The 23182-nt window shown below is 38.1% G+C and overlaps 1 long non-coding RNA gene across 1 annotated transcript; it reads right to left on the minus strand.

The window, feature by feature from the left end:
• Nucleotides 1-440: 440 nt before the first annotated feature.
• Nucleotides 441-16153, minus strand: LOC117676998 (uncharacterized). Its single transcript, XR_004594600.2, has 3 exons — nt 16089-16153; nt 7027-7157; nt 441-1848 (listed from the first exon to the last, which is right to left on the minus strand). It is a non-coding gene; the product is annotated as an uncharacterized LOC117676998 (long non-coding RNA).
• Between the last annotated feature and the right edge of the window lie 7029 nt (nt 16154-23182).

The following is a 23182-nucleotide window of genomic DNA, read 5'->3' on the forward strand; positions in this document are numbered from 1 at the left end:
TTCTTAGATTGTATTAAAAAGACCAAATCAAATATTGATTACAGTCATAGACCAACATAAGGTTGTGCTAAAGTTATCGGGGTAGCTACAGCAACATAGAACAAACTTACTGCTTTCTTGCTGTGAAGACTATCGGTGTTCTACATACAACTCAGAATTGCCAATTCTCAAATGTCTCACTCAGGTTCATCATGAACCTTTTCATTCTTTAGATCAAGGTAGATTAAGGTACAAATATTGCTTCTGTTCTTTTCTTTTTTTTTAGCCCCCCTCTACATCTGTTTGATTTACATCTGAAGAATAAATTGCTCCAATTCATGACACTAACACTACAAAGTAGACTGTTACTTTCAAGGACTGCATTCCCTATCATCTTGCTGGATATATCAAAGGAATGGAGAACAATGAAAAAGAGAAAAAAGGACATGTTCTCAAAGAAATTTCCGGCTTTGCCAAACAGTGATTTAATTGTCCTTGGTCATCAATAAAACTATGTAACCTTGTTAAAGTAGCTTGACAGATAAAAGAGAGAGAACAAGTTTGTTTGCTTATTGTCTTCTAATTGGAATAGCGGAAAATTAGCTTTAAAATCATAAAAGAGAACGGAAACCCACCAAAATGTTAAAATTACAGAGAAATACAAATGGGAACAGATAGAAAATATATAAGGAAATTTCCTAAATGGCACATAAAAGCAGTCTTGTACCAAGGAGTACAATACGGTAGCAACACTTTCCAAGGATTTTATAGTTGATCCTGCTCGGATATCACAACTTTATGGAGAGAAAATTTATTAAAAAAAACTAGGCCTGAATGACTAGAGGCCTCCTTTTCTAATATAAAGGAAAAGTACTTTATGTTATATATAGAAGTGGAATAGCATATAACTACAATCGTGTATTGAAAATGAAGATCATATGACCCCAGTAGTAGCCTAGCAGTTTTGCAGCAGTTGCCAATAGCACAACGTCCCCAAATTTCAATCCCTTGGGAGTCATGGGTCCAGGATTTTGGGCACATTCTATAAATTAGCCCATCTGAAGTACTTTGGTTCAAAAACTCTTGCCCTATGACGCACTCTTTCACCCAGTTAATGGTCATGGCAACGAGAATTTTAGTGGTATACAGATAGATGTGCACTGATAGGCATTAGTGGAGTGGATTGGAATATAGGTCATATGAAGTGGCCCTTGAAAAGAGAACATATTAATTTTACAGTTAGATCAATAGCGAATCCTTCACCCAGGCAGGTCATGATTATGTGCTCGAGTCATCCGATAATGAATATCCATTAGGATCAGTGTAAATATCTAAAAATGTTAAATGAACATGGAGTCAAGGATGAAACAAGAAGTCAATTATTTTTTTAAAACAAAATAACAGCTAATTGCACCTGCAGCAACCCACAAGGATATAAAATGACCTCAGGCATGGATTAACGTACATCCCAATGCCATTGTGACATAGCTGCACCCTGACATCATACAAAAGTTGTGGCATTTATCTAATAATATCATTAAAGACATGTCATCATTTGCCTGCTTTCCCACACCATCTTGTAAATACTAACAAAATAAAATACTTTCTCCTCCCATGTGAGCTAAACTAAGGAAGGTTAATCAATGAATGATGTGAATACAGGGAGAAATCTGGTAATTAAGTACTGGTACTTTGTTTTCCAAAAGTAACATATTTTTTCCTTGTGCCTTTGATTAAAGATAGTTCTGTGTTCTTAGCTGCTGCCGTCTACTTGAAGGAGATTGTCGTGCACAGCAATTGATTTCTGTTTTCAGACTGGCCTAATTTTGCAGACTCTCAAGTTGATAGATAATGAGGTTATAGTGATGCCTACAGAAAAGATGGATCCTTTCAGAAAGTAAAAAATAAATTAGCTAACCATCAAAACAACACTGCCTTATAAAAGTTTTTTTAAAAAACACCACAAAAACAAAAGTTGAAAAAAAGAAAGAGGACAACAAATAACAAAGGCCTGTTCCAGCTCTTAGGATCTGTACTCCCATCACTCTTAACTACCCTCAGTGAAAGATAAGGAAAAGTTAATTGACCCAATCAACAGCCCCATGATATTAAATTAAATTATAAATAAAATTATTAAAATTAATAAAATTAATTAAATTAAATTAACAGTCTCTGCCCTCTGCTAATTCCCTCTTGTTCCTCCTGAGATCCACTCCGCTGTTGTTTAGAAAAGCTGTGTAGACCTGCCTCTTCACCCAGGACTTGGACCCCTTGCTTTGACATGGCCAATTTTTACGTTTTATTGATTGTATTGATTCCTTTGTTTGTTGTGAACCATCCAGAGTAACTTGGAGTCAGGCAGCATATGGGTTTAATATCATCATCATCATCATCATCATCATCATCATCATCATCATCATCATCATCCTGAAAAAGTCCTAACCATGCACATTGCTTTTTCAACTCTATCTAATCAATGTGGGAAACTCATTCAAATGAGTTCCTTTTTTAAAAGGAACTAAAGCACCCTGTTATTAAGACCAGCTGCCTGCAATTACTGCAGGTTCGAATCTCGCCAGGCTCAAGGTTGACTCAGCCTTCCATCCTTTCTAAGGTAGGTGAAATGAGGACCCAGTTTGTGGGGGCAATAAGCTGACTATGTATAAATATACAAAAGGATGAAGGCTATCGCTTAGCGCATTGTAAGCCGTCCTGAGTCTCCGGAGAAGGGCGGCATATAAATCAAATTTAAAAAAAAAGATTTTTATCCAGTCTTTTTTATGTATAAGGCATTGAGCATACCTAATACTCCTTCCTATTTTCTTCACCCCAGCAACCCTTTGAGGTGCAGTGGGCTGACAGAGAGTGACTGGCCCAAAGTCACCCAGCTGGTTTTTCACGCCTAAGGCAGGACTACGACTCCCAGTCCCCTGGTTTCTAGGCCAGCACCTTAACCATTACACCAGTCTGGTTCTAGTTCTCTAAAGAAAAACAGCTGAAGAAAAAGTGTAGTGAATGTACTAAGGCAGTGATGGTGAACTTTTTGGGCACCGAGTGCCGAAAAGGGAGCGTGCGCATCTGCACACTTGTCTGGGCCACAACCCGGAAGAGGAGCTGCCCAGGGTACATGTGTGTGCCCAAAAATGAACTTCTGGTTTCTGACGCATGCATGCATGCCAGCAAACTAGTCTTCCAGTTATTGGTGTGCATGCATGCATGATGATCAGATGACCGGCACGCATGCTCATGCAGGAAAATGGAAGACCAGCTCTTCCAGTTTCTGGCACTGCCGCATGCATGAAATCCAGCTGATCATCATGGGTGCATGCATGCCAGAAACTTGGAAGAGGAACGGGTGATGCTGTGCGTGCCAGGCGACATGGCTCCACGTGCCACTTTGGACACACGTGCCATAGGTTCACCATCACGGTACTAAGGTGATGGTGCCTTAGTAGGCTCCAAGGCTCTGTAGTAGTAGTACAAGGCTCTGTACTAAGAGCCTTGGTAGTACAGTGGTCTAAGGCACCCTGTTATTAAGCTGGTTATTAAGACCAGATGCCTGCAATTACTGCAGGTTCGAATCTCGCCAAGGCTCAAGGTTGACTCAGCCTTCCATCCTTTCTAAGGTAGGTAAATTGAGGACCCAGCTGTGGGGGCAATAAGCTGACTTTGTATAAAATATACAAAAGGATGAAGGCTATTGCTTAGCGCATTGTAAGCTGCCCTGAGTCTCCGGAGGAGGGTGGCATATAAATCAAATTAAAAAAAAAAAAAGGTGTCCATACCAGAACTTGGTAAAGGCTTGGTAAAACAGTACACATCTTGCCAATATTTTCTTAGCTGCAAAGCCACTATTTCTACCTGACAAATGGAAAAATAAAGCTTAAGTGATGGCTATGAAAACTAACTAATACCTTATAGCACTGGGAACTCATGATATATTGGGCACATCCTGAGCAATAGAGATCAGGAACCCTCAATTTCCAAAATTGTAATTTTTGATCCATTTAGTGTGTTTGTGCACATCAGTAAGCAGTTTGCTTATTTGGTTGAATTTGTCCTGGTGAAATGGGCTAGAATGTTAATGTGGCAAGTCACTGCTATGAAAAGTTTTCCCTGAAAGCATTTTTTTTTTTTAAATTTGATTTATATGCCGCCCTTCTCCGGAGACTCAGGGCGGCTTACAATGCGTTAAGCAATAGCCTTCATACTTTTGTATATTTATACAAAATCAGCTTATTGCCCCCACAAACTGGGTCCTCATTTCACCTACCTTAGAAAGGATGGAAGGCTGAGTCAACCTTGAGCCTTGGAGAGATTTGAACCAGCAGTAATTGCAGGCAGCTGTGTTAATAACAGGGTGCTTAGACCACTGTACTATCAAGGCTCTTATATGGAGGACCAGTATGGCAGCACTGTGAGATAGAAAACTGAGGGGTTTCATTACCCCAACTTGGAAACATCATCGGTGCTGCACTGATGCAGCACCAATGATGTTACCTACTGTAGTTTAGGCAATGAAATGTCTGCAAGAAAACAAGCACGCTCAGAGAGCACCAAGGACCCCCCACGTCAATCCTGAGCTACAAATACCCTCCTTTATTGGCACATAGAAAACTCTGCTTGCTCATATGTAGAGATCAGCAGGGATTTTTTTTTTTTTTGTAGCCCAGATAAAGTAGCCCTAGTTACAGATGTATAAGAAATCCAAGGAATTAATTTCTTGTTGAATGCTTCCAAATAACATTTAACTAAAATATATTTCTGTTTTAGCAATCCTTGGGGTGGGGGTGGAACTTGAATGCAAACATGCCAGTGCCATGAAATGAAACTGAAGAGGATGTGTACAATTTGGTTGCCCCATATCCTTATCTGCAAACATCTTTCTTCAGAATAAAAACTCTCCTCATTTCAAGACATGCCTCCACATCAGCTACGCAATGAGCAGATTCCATCGCTTGAGATAATTTCCTCTAGTCTGTATCTCCATTGAGTTTGCTTGCTTTATGGAAGATATTAATCATTTCCATTACTATGAGAGAGCTATATATATATGAGAAGAACATTCAAAGTTTTACCAGATTCATCTGAGGAAACTGAAGGGCCTATTTCTCATCACAATGGTCTTCAACTATTTGATCTTTCTTTGCATTGGCACTTATGTCACTTGTATGCCAATAGAGGAATTCAAGGCTCCTCTAAAGGAAGCTATAAAATGTATGGACTTCTTCTTGACTGAGGTATGTAAGCAGACAATGGAGAAACTCTGTCTATATTTGTCTAACTCTCTTCTAATGCAAAAATCTCTTTTCCATATCGAACATTGTTCTGTATTTGAGGAGAATCTTGAAGAAAAAAGTCCAACTTGTAGCTTGGTTTTTCAACAAGTGAAATCTTTCAATATTCTGGATGAATAATTGACACAAGTTTAAGGAGAGGGCATGACAAGATATAGAAAGAAAGAAATCAATGGAATTCCATTCTGATCAACTCTCAAAATGTTCAGTTACACCATGAAGCTAGCTCATGAAGAGTGGACAACTTTTTATTCTGCTGCTCATGCCTTCAAGAATAATCATTTGGGGGACTAACTAATAGGCAAGGCTGGAGCAAAAAGTGAAGAGAACAAAAGCCTAAAAAGGAAAAGGTTCCTCATTTTCTTGGTTCTGGAAGTCTCTGGCTGTATAGAAGGGATGGACCATTCTTAGCAGAGTTTAGACTGCTGTCTTGTAACTAGGCTTTGAAATTAACCCAAAGGTTGTGTGAAACGAGCCTATGGTCTTCTTGTGGTTTGAGGGCAGTGAGTGGCCATTGGTGAATGAGGGTATCAGTTTTAAAGTGTACAATGATACTGTACTTTAACACACAAAGAGAAATATCTGAAAAAGGATTTGTAACCGGTAAATTTTAGGAGGCCTGTTGAAGAAAAGAGTTATTTTACATGCAGCCTACTGTGCAGTCAAAATGCTGCTTGCAATTTAGTTGTAATCATTATTATTCATGTATTAAATATATTAGCTGCCCATCTCAAAGATAAGGTAACACTGATAAGGTAATATACAGGGATAACCATATTTCTTCTCCAGTATTAGCTAGCAGCTCATGCCATCTTATTCTTTGTCTCAGGTAGCAAAACTATTGGCCAGTCCTGCAACTTGACTTCAGTTGTCATATCTTAACTGTGAAAAAGGCTCCTTTAACTATTACCGATGTCAAATAATGAGCTGTTAACTCTTTGTTTTTAATGCTGATACCTAATCATGAACTGTCATTTGTTATTTTCAGATGAAAAACGATGTTCCAGAACCCTTGGTAGATATTCCAGAAACATTAGAGGTAAGCAATGAAAAAAAAAAACCCCGAGAAAATGGGGTGAAGCATCTCCAAACACAACATTGACTGTTGTGATTATGCTATACAAAACATTTGTAGATGCATTGCTTGTAAGGGGAACATGGGCGCTTCAGGCATTGTATCTGGTATCTCTGCAGGGATGTGCATGGACCATCCCTTTAGTAATAACAATAGCAATAGCACTTATACCTACAGTATATACCCCTTCACAATGCTTTACAACCCTCTCTAAGCAGTTTACAGAGTCAGCAGATTGTCCCCAACAATTTGGGTCCTTATTTTACCGGCTTCGGAAGGATGGAAGGCCAAGTCAACCTTGAGCCGGTCAGAATTGAACTCTTGGCAGTGAGCAGTGAGCGAGCCTGGAATACTGCATTCCAACCACTGCGCCACCATGGCTCTTTACTTGACAATCATTATAACTTGTGGCCACCCCACATCGGGCCGGTGTTAGGAGAGATTGAAAGAACAAATGTGTATTAACATTTAGGAGAATTGCTGCAAAGCATAACAGTTTCTCCTTTGAAATATAAATATCTTTCAGCCAGAGCTGTGTTGATGATAGATGCATTTCCTTAGCAACTATTCTCATTCAGGATGATAGAACAGATATTGCTGTCAATTTTTGAAAAAGAAAATGAATGTGAATATCTTCATATTCTCATAGATGGGAAATAAAGCCCCTGGACTTACCTTACTTATGATTTAGTGAAGAGTGCATGGGAACCTCTCTTGTACAAAAACCTCTTTGTCAGTATGCAGTCTCCCTAGCTTCTTATTTTCAACGTGACTCCATGTTGAATTCCCATGGAGCAGGTGGACAACTAGAAAGGTGAGATAATAAATGAGAGAAATAAAAAGCCCCAGCCACTTCAGAAAACTAAAATAACCTTCCACTTTATCTCAACACTTTAAATACAATGTTATCGTACTTTTATTGGTGCTTCGTGTAGATTTTCAAGTCAAACATTCAACTGGACATTGTGAAGGTAAATTACTCTCAAGGTTAATGCAGGATTTAGTTTAAAGAAACCGTAAGCATATTATTGAAGTAATATCAATAGTGAAGGATAAAAGACAGGCAGTATCAGGATTTAATTAGTGAACTGCACTTGAGAGACTATTATTGGTAATGAATATCTAATCCAATTATTGGAAATTTATAAGCCGGACGCTTAATTGAATGTCCATCATTACAATGGAGTAATTTTGTGCTTAATATTGTGATAGACTATATTACATAGCAGTTGCATCATATTTTTAGTGACTCTTGTAACATCTGCAGGTATTCTGTACTTATATCAGAATCATACTAGTTCTAAGGATGTCCTAAGTGGTGGTTATATAAATGTCCAATGTAATATAGTTATTCTTTGTATAATTACAAAGAAGAGGGGTTCAATCTATTTTCCAAAGCACCAGAAGGCAAGGCAAGATACAATGGATAGAAGCTAATCAAGGAGAGAAGCAACCTAGAACTAAGACATTTCTTAACAGTGAGAATAATTAACCAGTGGAACAGCTTGCCTTCAGAAGCTTTGGATGCTCTATCATTGGAGGCTTTCAAGAAGAGACTGGACAGCCACTGACTGGAATGGTTGAGCAGGGGTTTTGACTAGAAGACATTCAAGGTCCCTTCCAACTATATTATTCCATTACTATTATCAATATCATAGCAAAATTGTAGACCTCTCCTGTTACTCCTTAAAAATCTAGAGTTTAAGAATTCTATTAGTTAGGACTTCTTAGCAATGTGGAAATGAAGATGGCAGGGTAGGGGGAAAGGAGTGATTTTACCTCTTGCTGACAGAGCTTTCAAAAACTCAATTGTTTTTTATGCAAGATAAAGACTGAAACAAAGACTTTATTGCCAACCAATTCCTCGGAGGATGAAATAATGAATTCCCATCAGCCTTTGGAATTTAATGTTTTAACACATCATGTATCATGATAAGCCACAATGCGCCACAAATGGAACATTAAGTATGCTTTTCATTTGATCACTCCTCATTCCTGAATCACTGCAGCAGCATTTAGAAATAAATCATCCTTTCAAGCTTATGATACAAGTATGTAAAATTCAAAAACAAAAACAAAAACACATCTAATAGACCACTCATGAACATGCCTTATTATGAAAACATGCTTAGGGGGCTAGTCACCCATTTCAGTTTGATTCTCCATGGCCTGAGTCATTCTCTTATCAATTATATGTGTTTGAGAAAACATATGACTCAGGAAAGGGTATAGCTAGTCTAGAGAAAAGAAGGACTGTCACCTGGTTCCAATTCCTGCAACCAGGTGACATGATATTTGAGGGGTTGCCACAAAGAAGAGGGGAGTCAACCTATTCTCCAAAGCACCTGAAGACAAGACAAGAAACAATGGATGGAAATTAATCAAGGAGAGAAGCAACCTAGAATTAAGGAGAAACATCCTAACAGAACAATTTATCAGTGGAATGGCTTGCCTTCAGAAATGAGTGCAACATCACTGGAAGCTTTTTAAGAAGATATTGGATAGCCACTTGTCTGGAATAGTATAGGGTCTCCTGCTTGAGCACCCAAAGTCCCTTCAAGGTGTATCTCTATTCAATATATTTTCAGAGCATCACCCAGGTCTTGTTAAAACGTTATAAAGCCACAATAACTAGATGACTCTAAAAGAAAAGTTTCTAATGTGGAAAGAGAGTAGAGTTGTGACATTACAGCCAGATATTCTGTATAAACATATTTTGTCAAGATAAAGGTCATTTAAGCTGCCAACAGTAGAAACCAATTTCAGGAAAGACAATCAAATTTCAGGAAAAAAAGGGATTGCCATTGTCAAACTCAGTAATATCACTGATAGGATATGTTCTAACTGATAAAACTGTAGAAAATATTGCAAAAGCTACATAATTTAGTTCCTTTAGGTTGTGCCTGGAAATAGCTTATAGATGTTTTCCTTTCCTTAGGACCACTGAATTGGGTACAATAGAGACATGATTGTCCATCATGGGTACTCTTAAATCCAAATTTCTCTAAATAATTCCAAGCACACTAAATTTGCCAGCTTTGGATGGTGGTTAAAGAATTCCTTGTTAGAAGCATTTGATGGAACGAACAGAATAAATGAAGTATAAGATATACAAGCAATGAGGCTTTTTAAATGTAAGCGGCTTTTAAAAATCTGTCATCTGTTTCTATTGAAAAGTGGGGCCGGTAATTTATCATGGGTAGAATAAGAATTATAGGCACATGAAAAAGAGATCAGATCATAAAGAAGCAGAGAGACAGATATTGACTTACTCTCTATTATAATGCCAATATACAGTAAGTATACAATCTGAGACTTGTGGACCACTTTTGGCTACCAATACCTTTAAATGTGACTTCCTCCGCCTCTCAAAAGACACTAAAAATGTGTCAGAAGAGAAAACTATACACGCTTCTATGAACAATCTTATTTATATTTTAATTGCATCCAATTTAGCTTTGGTTCTATCTTTGCCCTTAGAATGCTTCTAATGTGTTGAGTGCATCTGGAATTAAACTCTGTGTGTGCTTTGATTGTAGCATCATTCCAGAATCGCTCATCTGGATAGCGGTAGCATATTTACAAATGTGTTCTGAGTCTGACCCTTGAATTTATTTTTCCCTTTTCAGGATGGCTGTATAAAAAATAACCTGAAAATTTTTGCGGAGTCATTGGGAAAAATAAGGCAATTCGTTTCACATTCCAATTGTGACACAATCATTTCGGATCTTAGTAAGAAGTGGCCTGGCCCAGAAAAGGTATGTAACAATTCTCCAGTTTGTTTCAAAGAGACAATCTAAAACGTTTTAACGATGATAAAGCTGTTGTCAGTTTTTGCCTTAGTGGCAGAGACAGGTATAACATGGCAGATCATGGCAGAAATCCAGAATCGCTCATATGTTCCACTGATATTCTGTTAACAATGTGAAAGCATTGTGATGTCCTGGAGAGCTTAATAATTAAAAATCCGTGTAGCTGCAGTGATACAAAATATACTTTACTCACTTTCTTGTACTGCAACAAGGAAGGAAAAATCAGAAATGAACCATTATGTCAAGTGGCAGACAAATTCAATTCAAATGAGCATAAAGATTTATTGCAAGCTTAAGCTCTCTACAAGAATCTGACCCATTAACAGTCAAAGGAAATTAGTGGGGGTTAAGAAGGAATTCAAGGTGGGCTGGATTTGAATCTCTTGTGGGCACTCAGGGACTCATGCCTGATGATGCATTTCACCCCTCCCTCAGGCTCATCCTGGCCATCTCCTATTATAATCATAAATATCATTATAATAAAAGAGCCTTGGTAGTACAGGGGTTTAAGGCACCCTGTTATTAAGCTGGTTATTAAGACCAGCTGCCTGCAATTTCTGCAGGGTTTGAATCTCGCCAAGGCTCAAGGTTGACTCAGCCTTCCATCCTTTCTAAGGTAGGTGAAATGAGGACCCAGTTTGTGGGGGCAATAAGCTGACTTTGTATAAATATACAAAAGGATGAAGGCTATTGCTGAGCACATTGTAAGCCGCCCTGAGTCTTCGGAGAAGGGCGGCATATAAATCAAATTAAAAAAAAATTCATTCCTTCATTTATTAAGTATATTTGTTACCTTTATGTTTATAAAAAATTGGGCTAGAATGTACCTTTTTGAGAATTTATTCTCTAGCCTACAGTATAGTATATGATTATACAAATAGTGGTAAAGAAATAACATTTGCATCTCTTCATCAAAGACGATGGAGAAAGAAATTGGATTTGAAACCCTTTTCCTTTCCAGCTTTCACCTTGGAAAAGAAAGTGATGCTGGAGATATATTAGTTAACTTTCACTGGTAGCAATTGTAGTAGGATGTCAAGGCACTGAAAACATGAATTTTAAATATGTGATTTTTCCCTACCAGTGGAAGTTAATTACCACATCTAAATGAATTGTTTGCACAAATTGCATTCAAGGAACGCATTGCCTGCAGTATTCTTGCAACGATGGTAATAGCATGAGTTCAGATCAAGCCAAAATGGTGTTTCGTTGGTCTGTGATTCAGAATAGAACTATAGAAATCCACCCATTGTCTCAGCAAGTTGGCTGAATTAGGCCATCACTTATGAGCTGGCAGATTTAGTTATTTGGACAAAGCTTGTTAGTTGTGTATCGTTACCTTGTGGTTTGGTTTGTAGCATAGACGTAGTAAGTGAGTGTAATTATATGCCTTTAAATGTATGTATGTGTGTTTTCTATGTGCATGGCTTGATAATAATGGTCAAAAGAATTTGATAAGTAGATTTGATGAGTAGATCATATAAGGCTATTACACTTTATCATTATATTATATTTGGGTGTTACAGAAGAAATTATATTGCTATATCCAATAGATCAATTATATATCCAAAAAGTGGGTTATATCAGGGGATCCATATCATATTCAGTTAAGAAACTTTAGGTGTCAGACTTCCTATTTTCTGGTAAGTGGCAACTTAAAAGTCTTTAACTTGTTTGAAGTTTCACTACAATCTTTCTTTTTAATAACAGACAGGTCAGAATTGTGCAACCATTCAAGGAAGACCCAAGCTGCTGCTTCAAAACCTCCTAGACCATCTGAAGGAGTGGAATAATGCAGCATAAGGACGTGTTTCTTGTTTCTTGAAAAGTTCTTTTTGGGAAGAAGGATTCCAAGAAGAAACTTTGCACCTTAGATTATGTCCATCCCACTTGGTTAAAGAAGCCAAGATGCTCCTTAAGGCTCTCATCAGTGATGCTATCCAAAGGAAACACAATCCGAGTATATTTATTAACCACAGAGCAATCTGTGAATTTTATTTATTTATTTATTTGTGTATTTATTCATTTATTTATTTGCTGGTTATCACAATATATTTATTTTTTTTAAATTTTTCACGTTGCAAACTTTGCTAGTAAATCATTCCATTTTCTGGCTTTGTATAGTAAGCTATATAGGGATAGGGATTGTATAGGGATGTGGTGGCTCAGTGGCTAAGACACTGAGCTTGTTGATCAAAAGGTTGGCAGTTCAGTGGTTTGAATCCCTAGTGCCGCGTAATGGGGTGAGCTCCCGTTCCTTGTCCCAGCTTCTGCCAACCTAGCAGTTCGAAAGCACATAAAAAATGCAAGTAGAAAAATAGGGACCACCTTTGGTGGGAAGGTAACAGTGTTCCGTGCACCTTTGGCATTTAATCATGCCGGCTACATAACCATGGAGACGTCTTCGGACAGTACTGGCTCTTCAGCTTTGAAATGGAGATGAGCACTGCTCCCTAGAGTCGGGAACAATTAGCACATATGTGCGAGGGGAACCTTTACCTTTACTTATGGTGAACTAAGCCTAACCAATTGGGCTGAAATTATGCAACGCTCTAAGAGACACAGAGACATATGGGGTCAAGCTTAACTCTAATACAAGTTAGCATCTTGTAGAAAGGCAAATTTTTAAAGAATCTGTCTATGTGCCATGTACAAAATCATAAAAGCTCATTGGGGATGCCAAACATCTGCTAAGCTATGCCCTAACATTAAAATATCCATCACATTCAATGTGATAAGAAGCAGAACGTGATATTGTAAAACAGAGAGTCCTCGACTTATGACCACAACTGAGCCCAACATTTCTGTTGCTAAGTGAGACATTTGCTAAGAGCGGTTTGCCTCATTTTACAACCTTCGTTGCCATAATTGTTAAGTGAATCTGACTTCCCCATTGACTTTGCTTGCCAGAAGCAAAGTCAAAAGGGGAATGCATGACCCAGGGACACTGCGACCGTCATAAACATGATACTGCCATGATCATGTGTGAAAAATGGTCATTAGTCCCTTTTTTCAGTGCTGTTGCAACTTTGAACAGTCACTAAGTGAACTGTTGTAAATTGAGAACTACCTGTATGGATTTTATTACTTCTCCCTTTTTTGCACTGCACTCTTGTAGATGTCTCACAGCAACATAATCCGGACACATTTTTATGTGTATTTATTTGGAAGTTAATTCCACTGAAGAATTTCCTATTCATTATTCAGTTCAGATTAACCGAATCCAATGAAAATAATAATGTATGCGGGGGGACGAGGGATGAAGGAAGGTATTTCAACCTGTACTTGATAAAATAGCAGAGAATGGTTATTCCTTTCTCATGGGTTGCATCAAGAAGTATAAAATAAAATAATCTGAATAAATTACAAATTTGAATAAGATTTTGGAGCTACAATCCAAAAGATGGATTGAGGCTAAGGCAAATTTATAATTTAATTTTAATCAATTTTAATTAAAATTACATTAAATGAACTGAATCTAGTTAATGATGTTGTTACTATATATTTCATACTTTCCTGTTGACATCTGAGTAAAAATTACAATTGTATGGATGTTTTTATAATGGTTCTGGAGTCTTCACCTAAATTTTGGACAGGACAATTGTGGCTCCAAGTCTTATTTTCTCTTGACTCTGTGATATAAAATCAGGCTGCACATTATGACATTTTCTTTGAATTTAACCATTTGTTGTTCAGAAATATTTATTTTATATCTTTAAAAATGGGAAAAATTTAAATAAATAATTTAAGAAAAATGGATTTTGTTTCGTCCTTAGCTGAAATAATGGTTCAATTCAGTTATTTTCTATTTATATGTCTTATAATTTTGAATTTAATTTTTGAAACATTGTAATTGTTGGGCTGCTGAAAGAATATATAAGTTATTTATACTCTCTCTATATATATTAGTTTTAAATTTAACTTCATGTTGAAATTTGAGCATTAACATTTCAATGTTTATAGATGAATGAAAAATGTATGTGGTATTATTATTGATGTTATATATTTTATTTATAGAGTATAATTTATATTGCATCCGAGGAATTCTTTATACATGTAAATGATTTGTAATAAAAATAATGAATTATTAAGGGTTTATTGACCAATAATTATATGCATACGGTATAGCTGAATAAATTATTCTGAATAAGTTTGCTGTTCAGTCTTTATTGTGAAATAGAGGGATTATGGAAATTAGTCAAGATTCAATTTTAATTTGTAATTCATTTCAAGAAGGCAGTTTGATTTGATTCAAATTTCCAGTTCAACAACAATATTTAATATGGCTCACTTTAAGCCTATGATAAAAGTAATATTGAATTAATTTGATTACCATATTCAGTAAAAAACAAATGTAGGCATCCACTGAATTTTCAAATGATTCAGAAGCACCTGATGTTATTCAAGCTTCTGAATTTATTTAGGTGTTGTGCTTTGAAACTTTGTTTTAAAGTGGTGGTCCAATCAATCACTTTTGATTTAAATCAGTGTTTTTCAAACTTGACAACTTTAAGATGTGCGAACTTCAACTCTCAGAATTCCCCAGCCAATACACTGACTGGGGGATTCTGAGAGCTGAAGTTGACACAGCTCTAAATTACCAAGTCTGGGGGAAAAAAAACTGATTTAGATGCATGATTCTCACAGCAAGTAATTATACATGAGATGTACAACTAGTAACTATTAACATGCTTGCTATGAAAAGTATAATTATTCTCTTCTTTTATAAACCTGCCTCTTTCACTATTAAGAGTGAAAGAGTGGTGGTACTTCGGGATGAAGTACCACCAGTATGCTGATGACACCCAGCTGTACATCTCACCCTAGACCACCCCAACGATGCCCTTGAAGTGATGTCCCGGTGCCTGGAGGCCGTGCGGATCTGGATGGGGAGGAAAAGGCTGAGGCTCAACCCATCCAAGACCGAGTGGCTGTGGTTTCCGACGTCCCGATATAGTCAGTTGGTGCCATCACTGACTATTGGGGGTGAATCATTGGCCCCCACGGAGAGGGCGTGCAACTTGGGCATCCTCCCTGATTCACAGCTGTCTTTAGAAGAGCACTTGACGGCCGTGACTGGGAGGATTTTTCATTAGGTTCCCCTGATTCGCCAGTTGCGTCCCTTTCTGGATCGGGACTCCTTACGCACGGTCACTCATGCCCTCGTCACCTCCCGCCTGGGCTATTGTAACACTCTCTACATGGGGCTCCCCTTGAGGAGCATCTGGAGGCTCCAACTGGTGCAGAGTGTGGCTGCGCGGGTGGTAATGGGAGTGACATGGCGCTCCCATGTAACACCCCTCCTGCGCGAGCTGCACTGGCTCCCGGTGGTCTTCCGGGTGCGCTTCAAGGTTTTGGTTACCACCTTTAAAGTGCTCCATGGCTCAGGACCTGGGTACTTGCGGGACCGCCTACTACCACCAATAGCCTCCCACCGGCCGGTACGCTCTCATAGAGAGGGGCTCCTCCGGGTGCCGTCGGCCAAACAATGTCAACTGGCGGCCCTCAGGGGGAGAGCCTTCTCTGTGGGGGCACCTACTATCTGGAACGAGCTCCCCCCGGAGATACGGAGGATCCCAGATCTGCGCACCTTCCGCCGCACTCTAAAGAACTTTTTATTTCACCAGGCGGGCCTGGCCTAACTTTCTCCCTCTTTTTAAACAATTTTTAAACAATTTATATATTTTAATATTTTCAATATCTTTTAATTTTCAAAGTTTAAATCTGTTTTAATTTGATTGGGGTTTTAATCTGTCTGGGCCAAATTATTTAATTCGATTTTAGTTCTGTTTTTTAAATTTTGTATGTATGTATTTTATTGTTGGCTGTTCACTGCCCCGAGTCCTTCGGGAGAAGGACGGTATACAAATTAAATAAAAGTAAAAAAAAAAAAAAAAAAAGTAAAGTAAAAGAGTAACAACTTACTTCAAAGTCCACGGTCAGCTAAGTCTTTATGGGAACAACCAAAATTGCAGTAATTTGTACCTCCTACATAGCAAAAGCAAAAAAAAAAAAAAAGAGTATTGAACCGGAACATTAAAAAAAAAAAAAAAAGCAGCCCTGTGCGAAAGTTAAGATCATTGTGATTATTTTCTCCCAAACAGACATTTGGATTATAGCTGCCCTCATCCAGTTGTTGTCTTCTCATTCTCAAACACATACGTTGGCTACTTTTGAACTATTGTTAACTCATGCTTATCACATTGGTCTTCTATTGGCCTCTGTTTTAGTAGCATCTGAACGGGGACCACTGTTCTCCAGTGGATTCCTTCCTTCCTTCCTTCCTTCCTTCCTTCCTTCCTTCCTTCCTTCCTTCCTTCCTTCCTTCCTTCCTTCGCTCCCTCCCTCCCTCCCTCCCTTTTCTTCTTTCCTTTATTTTTTAAATAACACAAGACAGCCAACATATCCAACATACCTTCCTTTTTTCTATTTCCCCCAGAACAACAACATTGTGAAATGGGTTGGGTTGAATAGATTAATTCAACGGGCCCTGGGACCCGTTCCATGGAGACAGGTTTTTCCACAAAAAAGGAGAGCATGGTTTCTCATGCTGTGGATGGGGCTTTGTTTGTTTGCACAAACGGATTCTGGCATGCTGGGGCCCTGTGCTGGGACCCCTGGACTAACTGACCTTAGCTGGCTTTCATGGCTAAGGCAGGACTTGAACTTACAGACTCCTGCTTTCTAACCTGGTGCGTTAACCAGTAGACCAAACTGCCGCTCTGATCATATGGTCTACAAATGTGACATTAAACAACCGTCAAGACAAAATCAACAAGAGACTAGCTTAATGTTAAGGCAAACAAATGCTTTTTTGAAAACCAGATTCTCTTTTGTTTTGTGAAGAATATTATAAAAAAGATACAGAAAACACAGTTCTACTGCTCTTTCAAAGGTGTGAAGGTATTCAAACAGAAGAAAATCCTTGTAATTTAATAAAATTATGAAATAGATTGTGAACCAGTAAATTTAATCTGATAGTTTGATCTGATAGTTTGCTCTTTCCATACACTTATAATTACTCACTCTATCACATGTTTCCTAGCACTGGTTTTTACCACATGTACTCTGCCAGTTTCCTGTGACATTGCAAACTAATGTTGCCTTCATGGTTAAAGGAAATAATCAGCATGCTTTCCCCCATCTATAACCACAGATTCTGTGATTTCACCTTTGTTTCACTACTTACTGTGGTATATTGTGTTCTACTGCTTTTCTCAAATCAGGAAATTAATTTTGTCTCCAGACACATGCAATTGTTTAGTTAGATCCAGAAGGCACTTTAAAAAGGAATTTGTTCTTGAATTGAACTATATCCCAGTTCTCTGAGATTCCAGGTGATTCATTTCTGAATAAGTGCGAAGGGAATATATCATTGCCTAACCTACCAGTTTTGTATGTGGCTGGCTGGATGCTTTGAATAGTGCTTTTTCTATGTGATTGATGTATTAGCTGGTTCTCATTATGTTGATATATGGAACAATTTCTTGCTTATCTGAACAGTTATCGGATAAAGGAAGACATTGTTGTAATCTGCAATTTTCCCAACTGTTTAACCTGTGGCTATTTCTTTTAAGTGGTACAGGTGAAACCTACATCTAAGGAGCTGCTAATTACTAATCTCAGGGCACTTGATGCAGAGGTTTGGGGCTATGAGGAAAACAGCAGGAGGGAAATTATATGCATCACCTTGTATTGTACAAAATTAACCTAAATTAAAAACAAAACAAAACAAATTCCTGGCATTCTTTGTGTTATTTATTTATTTAATGAATTTTGGAGCCACCCAAGGCCCAACAATTCTGTCTGGTTACAATCAGACCAATGGACAAATGAAAAAGAATTTATGGGTGGCCTGAGGATATATAAACAAACAAATAATGTTGAAGGAGAACCAGACTCCATCTGAGCCAGTGTCTTCAATTGAAAGTTTCTTTTCCCCTTTCATCCTCTTTTTTTAATCAGATAAACCAGGGGTTTCCAAACTTGGCAACTTTAAGAGTTGTGGACTTCAACTCCCAGAGTTCTGGGAGATTAGATTTGAACCCGGAAACGTTTTTACTAGGCATGAAACCAGAGAACTTAAACAAATCTAATTGGTATCTCGCTCTCCACATCATCATTGCAGCCAGGATCTCTCGTTCGCGCAAGAATGGAAATCCAAAAATATTCCATTGGAGGCTACGTTAATCGCAAAGATCATCTGTGCAGAAGCAGACAAGCTTACTGGACTTTTGCGAGATAGACAAGAATCGGGGTTATATAGGAGCTGGGACAGATGGTATGCTTGGCTGAAAAAAAAGAAATCTTAAGAATGAAAATATTAACCTTAATGTGAACATGGGTAAACATTTATAGGAGCATTGCATGACAGTTGAGAATTTTTTCTCCTGGATAAACTTTTCTTTCTTTTGATGAGTTGGCTTAATGGAGATATGTACTTTCTCTAGGCGAAAATTGATACTTTAAAACTCTGTATGTATTATATTACTCTCTGCAATTCTATCCATATTGTTATACTTTTTTCCCTGTATTTTTTAATAATTTTCAATAAAAAATTAAAAAAAAAGGCTTAAAGTTGCCAAGTTTGGAGATCCCTGAGATAAATGATCAAATGCTGGCTGATACAGAAAAGGCGTTAAAGTAGCATGTCTGTCCAAATGGAGGGAACAGTGAGAGGATTTGAATTTCATGGTGTGATACACTCACGGGATAAATCTTCCCTCTTCCCTCTTTAGCCATTCTAGAAAAGTATCCATTAATTTCAACTGATAGTAATTAAAATTTGATGCTAATTCAGTGAAATGTCTTTTCTGTGAGTCATTTCCTTATCAGTGAGAGTCAGCTTCCACTTTGAAATGAACTTCTGCTCGTGGAGATCATATTCATTATTTCTGTATACATTATTACACGGTGATATAAGTCAGCAAAAGAGCAACTTTGACTAAAAAACAAGTATATTTTTAAATTTTTATCTTTGTGTTCAGCAAGAAGATGCGTCATGCGGATCTATTAATAATATACACTTGATAGATGAATGAAGTTAACATATATGTAAAAAGGTAGTATATAGAGAACATAGAATAATAGAGTTGGAAGGGACCGTGGAGGTCTTCTAATCCAACCCTCCACTCTAGTAGGAGATATACTACTCTATACCATTTCAGATAAATGATTTTCTAGTCTCTTTTTGAAAACCTCCAGTGATGGAGCACCAAACAACTTCTGGAGGCAAGCTATTCCACTGTTAGGAAATTTCTCCTTAGTTCTGGCTTGCTTCTCTCGTTGGTTAGTTTCCATCCGTTGTTTCTTGTCTTACTTTTTGGTGCTTTGGAAAATAGTTTGATTTACTTCTCTGTGTAGGAGTCCTCAGATATTGGAAGACTGCTATCGTGTCTCCCCTAGTCCTTCTTTTCATTCAACTAGACATATCCAATTCCTGTAACCATTCTTCATATGTTCTCCTTCCTCCTCCCCTTTTTTACTGCTGAATATTTCTACTCAGAGAGCATAAGAACAATTTTGGACTATTAGAAATTTAAATAACCTTTAAAAAAACCTCAAGAGTAATATGGCTTCAAAAAGAAATCCAAAACCAGTAGAAAACCTGAAAAACATTTAAAAAAAATATGCATGTGCATCAGGGGTGGTTTCTAAACTTTTTTACTACCGGTTCTGTGGCTTATTTTGTGGGCGTGGCTTGATAGTCATGTGACAATTATTTAGGATTTAGTAGAGGTACTGGTCTACCAGGCTTTTAACTGCTTGCAGAGCTGTACCAATCTACCCATTTATTTTTGAAGGCACTGGTCTACCCATTTATTTTTGCAGGCACTGATCTACTCATGTATTTTTGCAGGCACCGATCTACTCATGTATTTTTGCAGGCACTGATTTACTCATGTATTTTTGCAGGCACCGATCTACTCATGTATTTTTGCAGGCACCGATCTACTCATGTATTTTTGCAGGCACCGATCTACTCATGTATTTTTGCAGGCACCGATCTACTCATGTATTTTTGCAGGCACCGATCTACTCATGTATTTTTGCAGGCACCGATCTACTCATGTATTTTTGCAGGCACCGATCTACTCATGTATTTTTGCAGGCACCGATCTACTCATGTATTTTTGCAGGCACCGATCTACTCATGTATTTTTGCAGGCACCGATCTACTCATGTATTTTTGCAGGCACCGATCTACTCATGTATTTTTGCAGGCACCGATCTACTCATGTATTTTTGCAGGCACTGATCTACTCATGTATTTTTGCAGGCACCGATCTACTCATTTGTTTTCTTTTAACACTGATCAGCTGTAGGGCAGCCCTTTGAAGCCCCACAACAAGAGTTTAAACAATTTTTTTCCCTCTAGCCATCAGCTGGGACTCAGGAGGCAGCAATAGATTGGGGGTGGGGCCAAATAAATAGATAAGAATAACGCGGGGGTGGGTGGGTGGGTGGGCCCGGGTGGGGCTAGGGGGGCAGAACCGGTTCGGTGACATCATATCGTCACCGCTACTGGCTCGGCGGAACTGGGCCAAACTGGGAGGAACCCACCACTGATGTGCATGGATTAATGAAACCATTGCACTAAGATGTATTTTCTACTTTTAATGTGGAGCCAATTATTGTTGTTGCATATTATAGTTTATTGACAAATGTACTGTGCTATGAGTTTAGCCAGTAGAAGCTCAATCTATAAACCATGGTTAGGAAAACCATAATTTATGAAATGTATGACTTGTAATAGCTGTCTCAAAACTTTGTAGTTTGAAGTTTTGAAAAAGCCGTTAGAAGTCATGCATGTCATAAATTATTGTTCAAAAGAAAGATGACATGTATATTTTACTGCTCTTCGCTTGACAGACATTGTAGGAAGAAAGCTTTATTAATATAGTAGCCAAAATCAGAAGAAATCTAGTAACACCTTTTCAATCTGACAATTTCTATCAAAAGGCATAAACTTTAATGAACTACAGCTCACTGCTGCAGACACACAGAGTCAAAAAATGTATAAAGTAATATCAGAACATTTTAACCTCCTAGGACACTGCATTACATATTTCTAAGTGTTTTGGAATGAAAAAATTCCAATAAAAGAGAATATTTGTAGCTCAGGGTTGAAATGCGGGGTCCTTACTGTTCCCTGAGCTTGATTGTTTTCTTGCATATGTTCCAGTACTCTACCAGCAGAGTTGAGCAAAGATTGCTGAAGTTACATCCTTCAAAAGGTTTTGGGACATATCAGGTCTAAACAAACACATTTTTTGACATATTTCAATTGCAAGTTGGTAAGATTGCTTCACGTGTAACTTGCACCTGAAAAACAACCTGTCTTGTCTCCCCCCGCCTTCCCAACTGAAATATTATATCAGTTTAGCCACTCCATGCACCTGAAGATGTGACCTTCAGTTTACAAAAGCTTATACTTTTTAATAACATTTATTAATCTAAAAGGTGCTACCTGATTCTGAAAGAAATCTGGGAAATCCTCCCCTCGCCCCCAAAAAGTTCAGAGACTCAATTCAAGGAGTCATATTTTCTTTTTTTGGGGTGAATGCATTTTTTGAATTTACCTAGCATCATATGTATGTATATTTCTTTAGTAGACTAAAATTACAATCTTATAAATACCAGTCAAGCAGTAAATGCCACCGAGTTCAGTGAAATATATTTCCAACATGTGAATAAAATATTTTGGTATACTTGGATATAGTAGGAAGCTCCCTTGAATATGTAGTTTTTACATGCAGAAACTGGGGAAAAAGCCTTTTTCTAAGGCAAAGCTGTCATATATTGAGAAGGAAATCTATATATTTATCTACAACACTCAATATACAAAATATTGAACACATATCCATGTAAGCCCTAAATATTTTTTATAAATTTAATGCGCTAGATTTATTGCTCCAAGAAATGTTTGATTTCATCATTTCCCTTGATCTATTTGTTACATTCTCGGATCCATCTGTGTTTATATAATAAAAGACACAGTGAATACAAAAACAGAACCTAGAAATATTTTTCAAAGTATTAAAATAATCCAGTAATAAATACTTCACATAACCGTGGGTATCACTTATTCTATAGACTGCTTACAGAAGCTTTCCTGACAAAAGCAGACTCTTTGTGGTTGCAAATTCTTATACAATGGGTTACAACTCTTGCCTGCTCTTCTCTATAAACGTCATAGATGAAAAAGGCATGAATTAATGATCTGGGTTTTTCAGCTTCACATGGCTATGACAGTTCTGCTTGTGGTATATCTCCAAAATAGTGTTGTGATCTAGGCTTCCTGAGTCATTAAAACACACGAGTAGTCCCAAAAACCTCTTTTATTGCAACAGCTGTGAATTACGTTCATTCACAGCTGAGTCCCAATTAGTTGCAAAAAGTCCTTCGGGAGAAGTCCTTCGGGATAATCACCAACCTTTATCTTCCTTGACATGCTGCCAAAGACCTACTTGGCAAAGCCACATGGATTCCAGAATCAAACAGATATGACTGGGAACAGAATTAACATTGCTTTCCTGCAAGGGGCCCACGTGCCTTTGCTCCTCCTTTAAGCATTATGGGAGGGGCCAATCATCTCCAGGTCTTACTCCCAAGTCGTCTCTTTAGTTTTAACTGTTCTTGCTTTCTGGCAGCTCTGCGCATTCTCGCATTAGGAACAGGCTCCTCCTCCTCCTCTGCCTCTCTGATATGTGACACTGGAGGCTCCTGAGTCCACGCATAACTCCCAGATGGCCTTGGCCCCATCTCTGCCTCCAATGCAGAGCCCTCGTGCGAGCCTTTCCCAGACTCCAGGACTGACCCATGTTCCTCCCCAGCCTCCTCACTGTCCAACTCCACTGCCAGCTCTGCAGGCTGCTGGCAGACCACAACAAATAGCCCTGTAGGGAGCAGGACCTGCCAACTAACTGCTAAAGAGGATTTTATACTTGAGAATGGTTAGATTTGTTCATTGGAGATCACTTTATTTGTGGCAAACTCTGTGTTTATTGAAATACACA

Source organism: Pantherophis guttatus, chromosome 9, assembly GCF_059756535.1.
Source record: "Pantherophis guttatus breed Tessera chromosome 9, ASM5975653v1, whole genome shotgun sequence".
NCBI classification, from domain to species: domain Eukaryota; kingdom Metazoa; phylum Chordata; class Lepidosauria; order Squamata; family Colubridae; genus Pantherophis; species Pantherophis guttatus.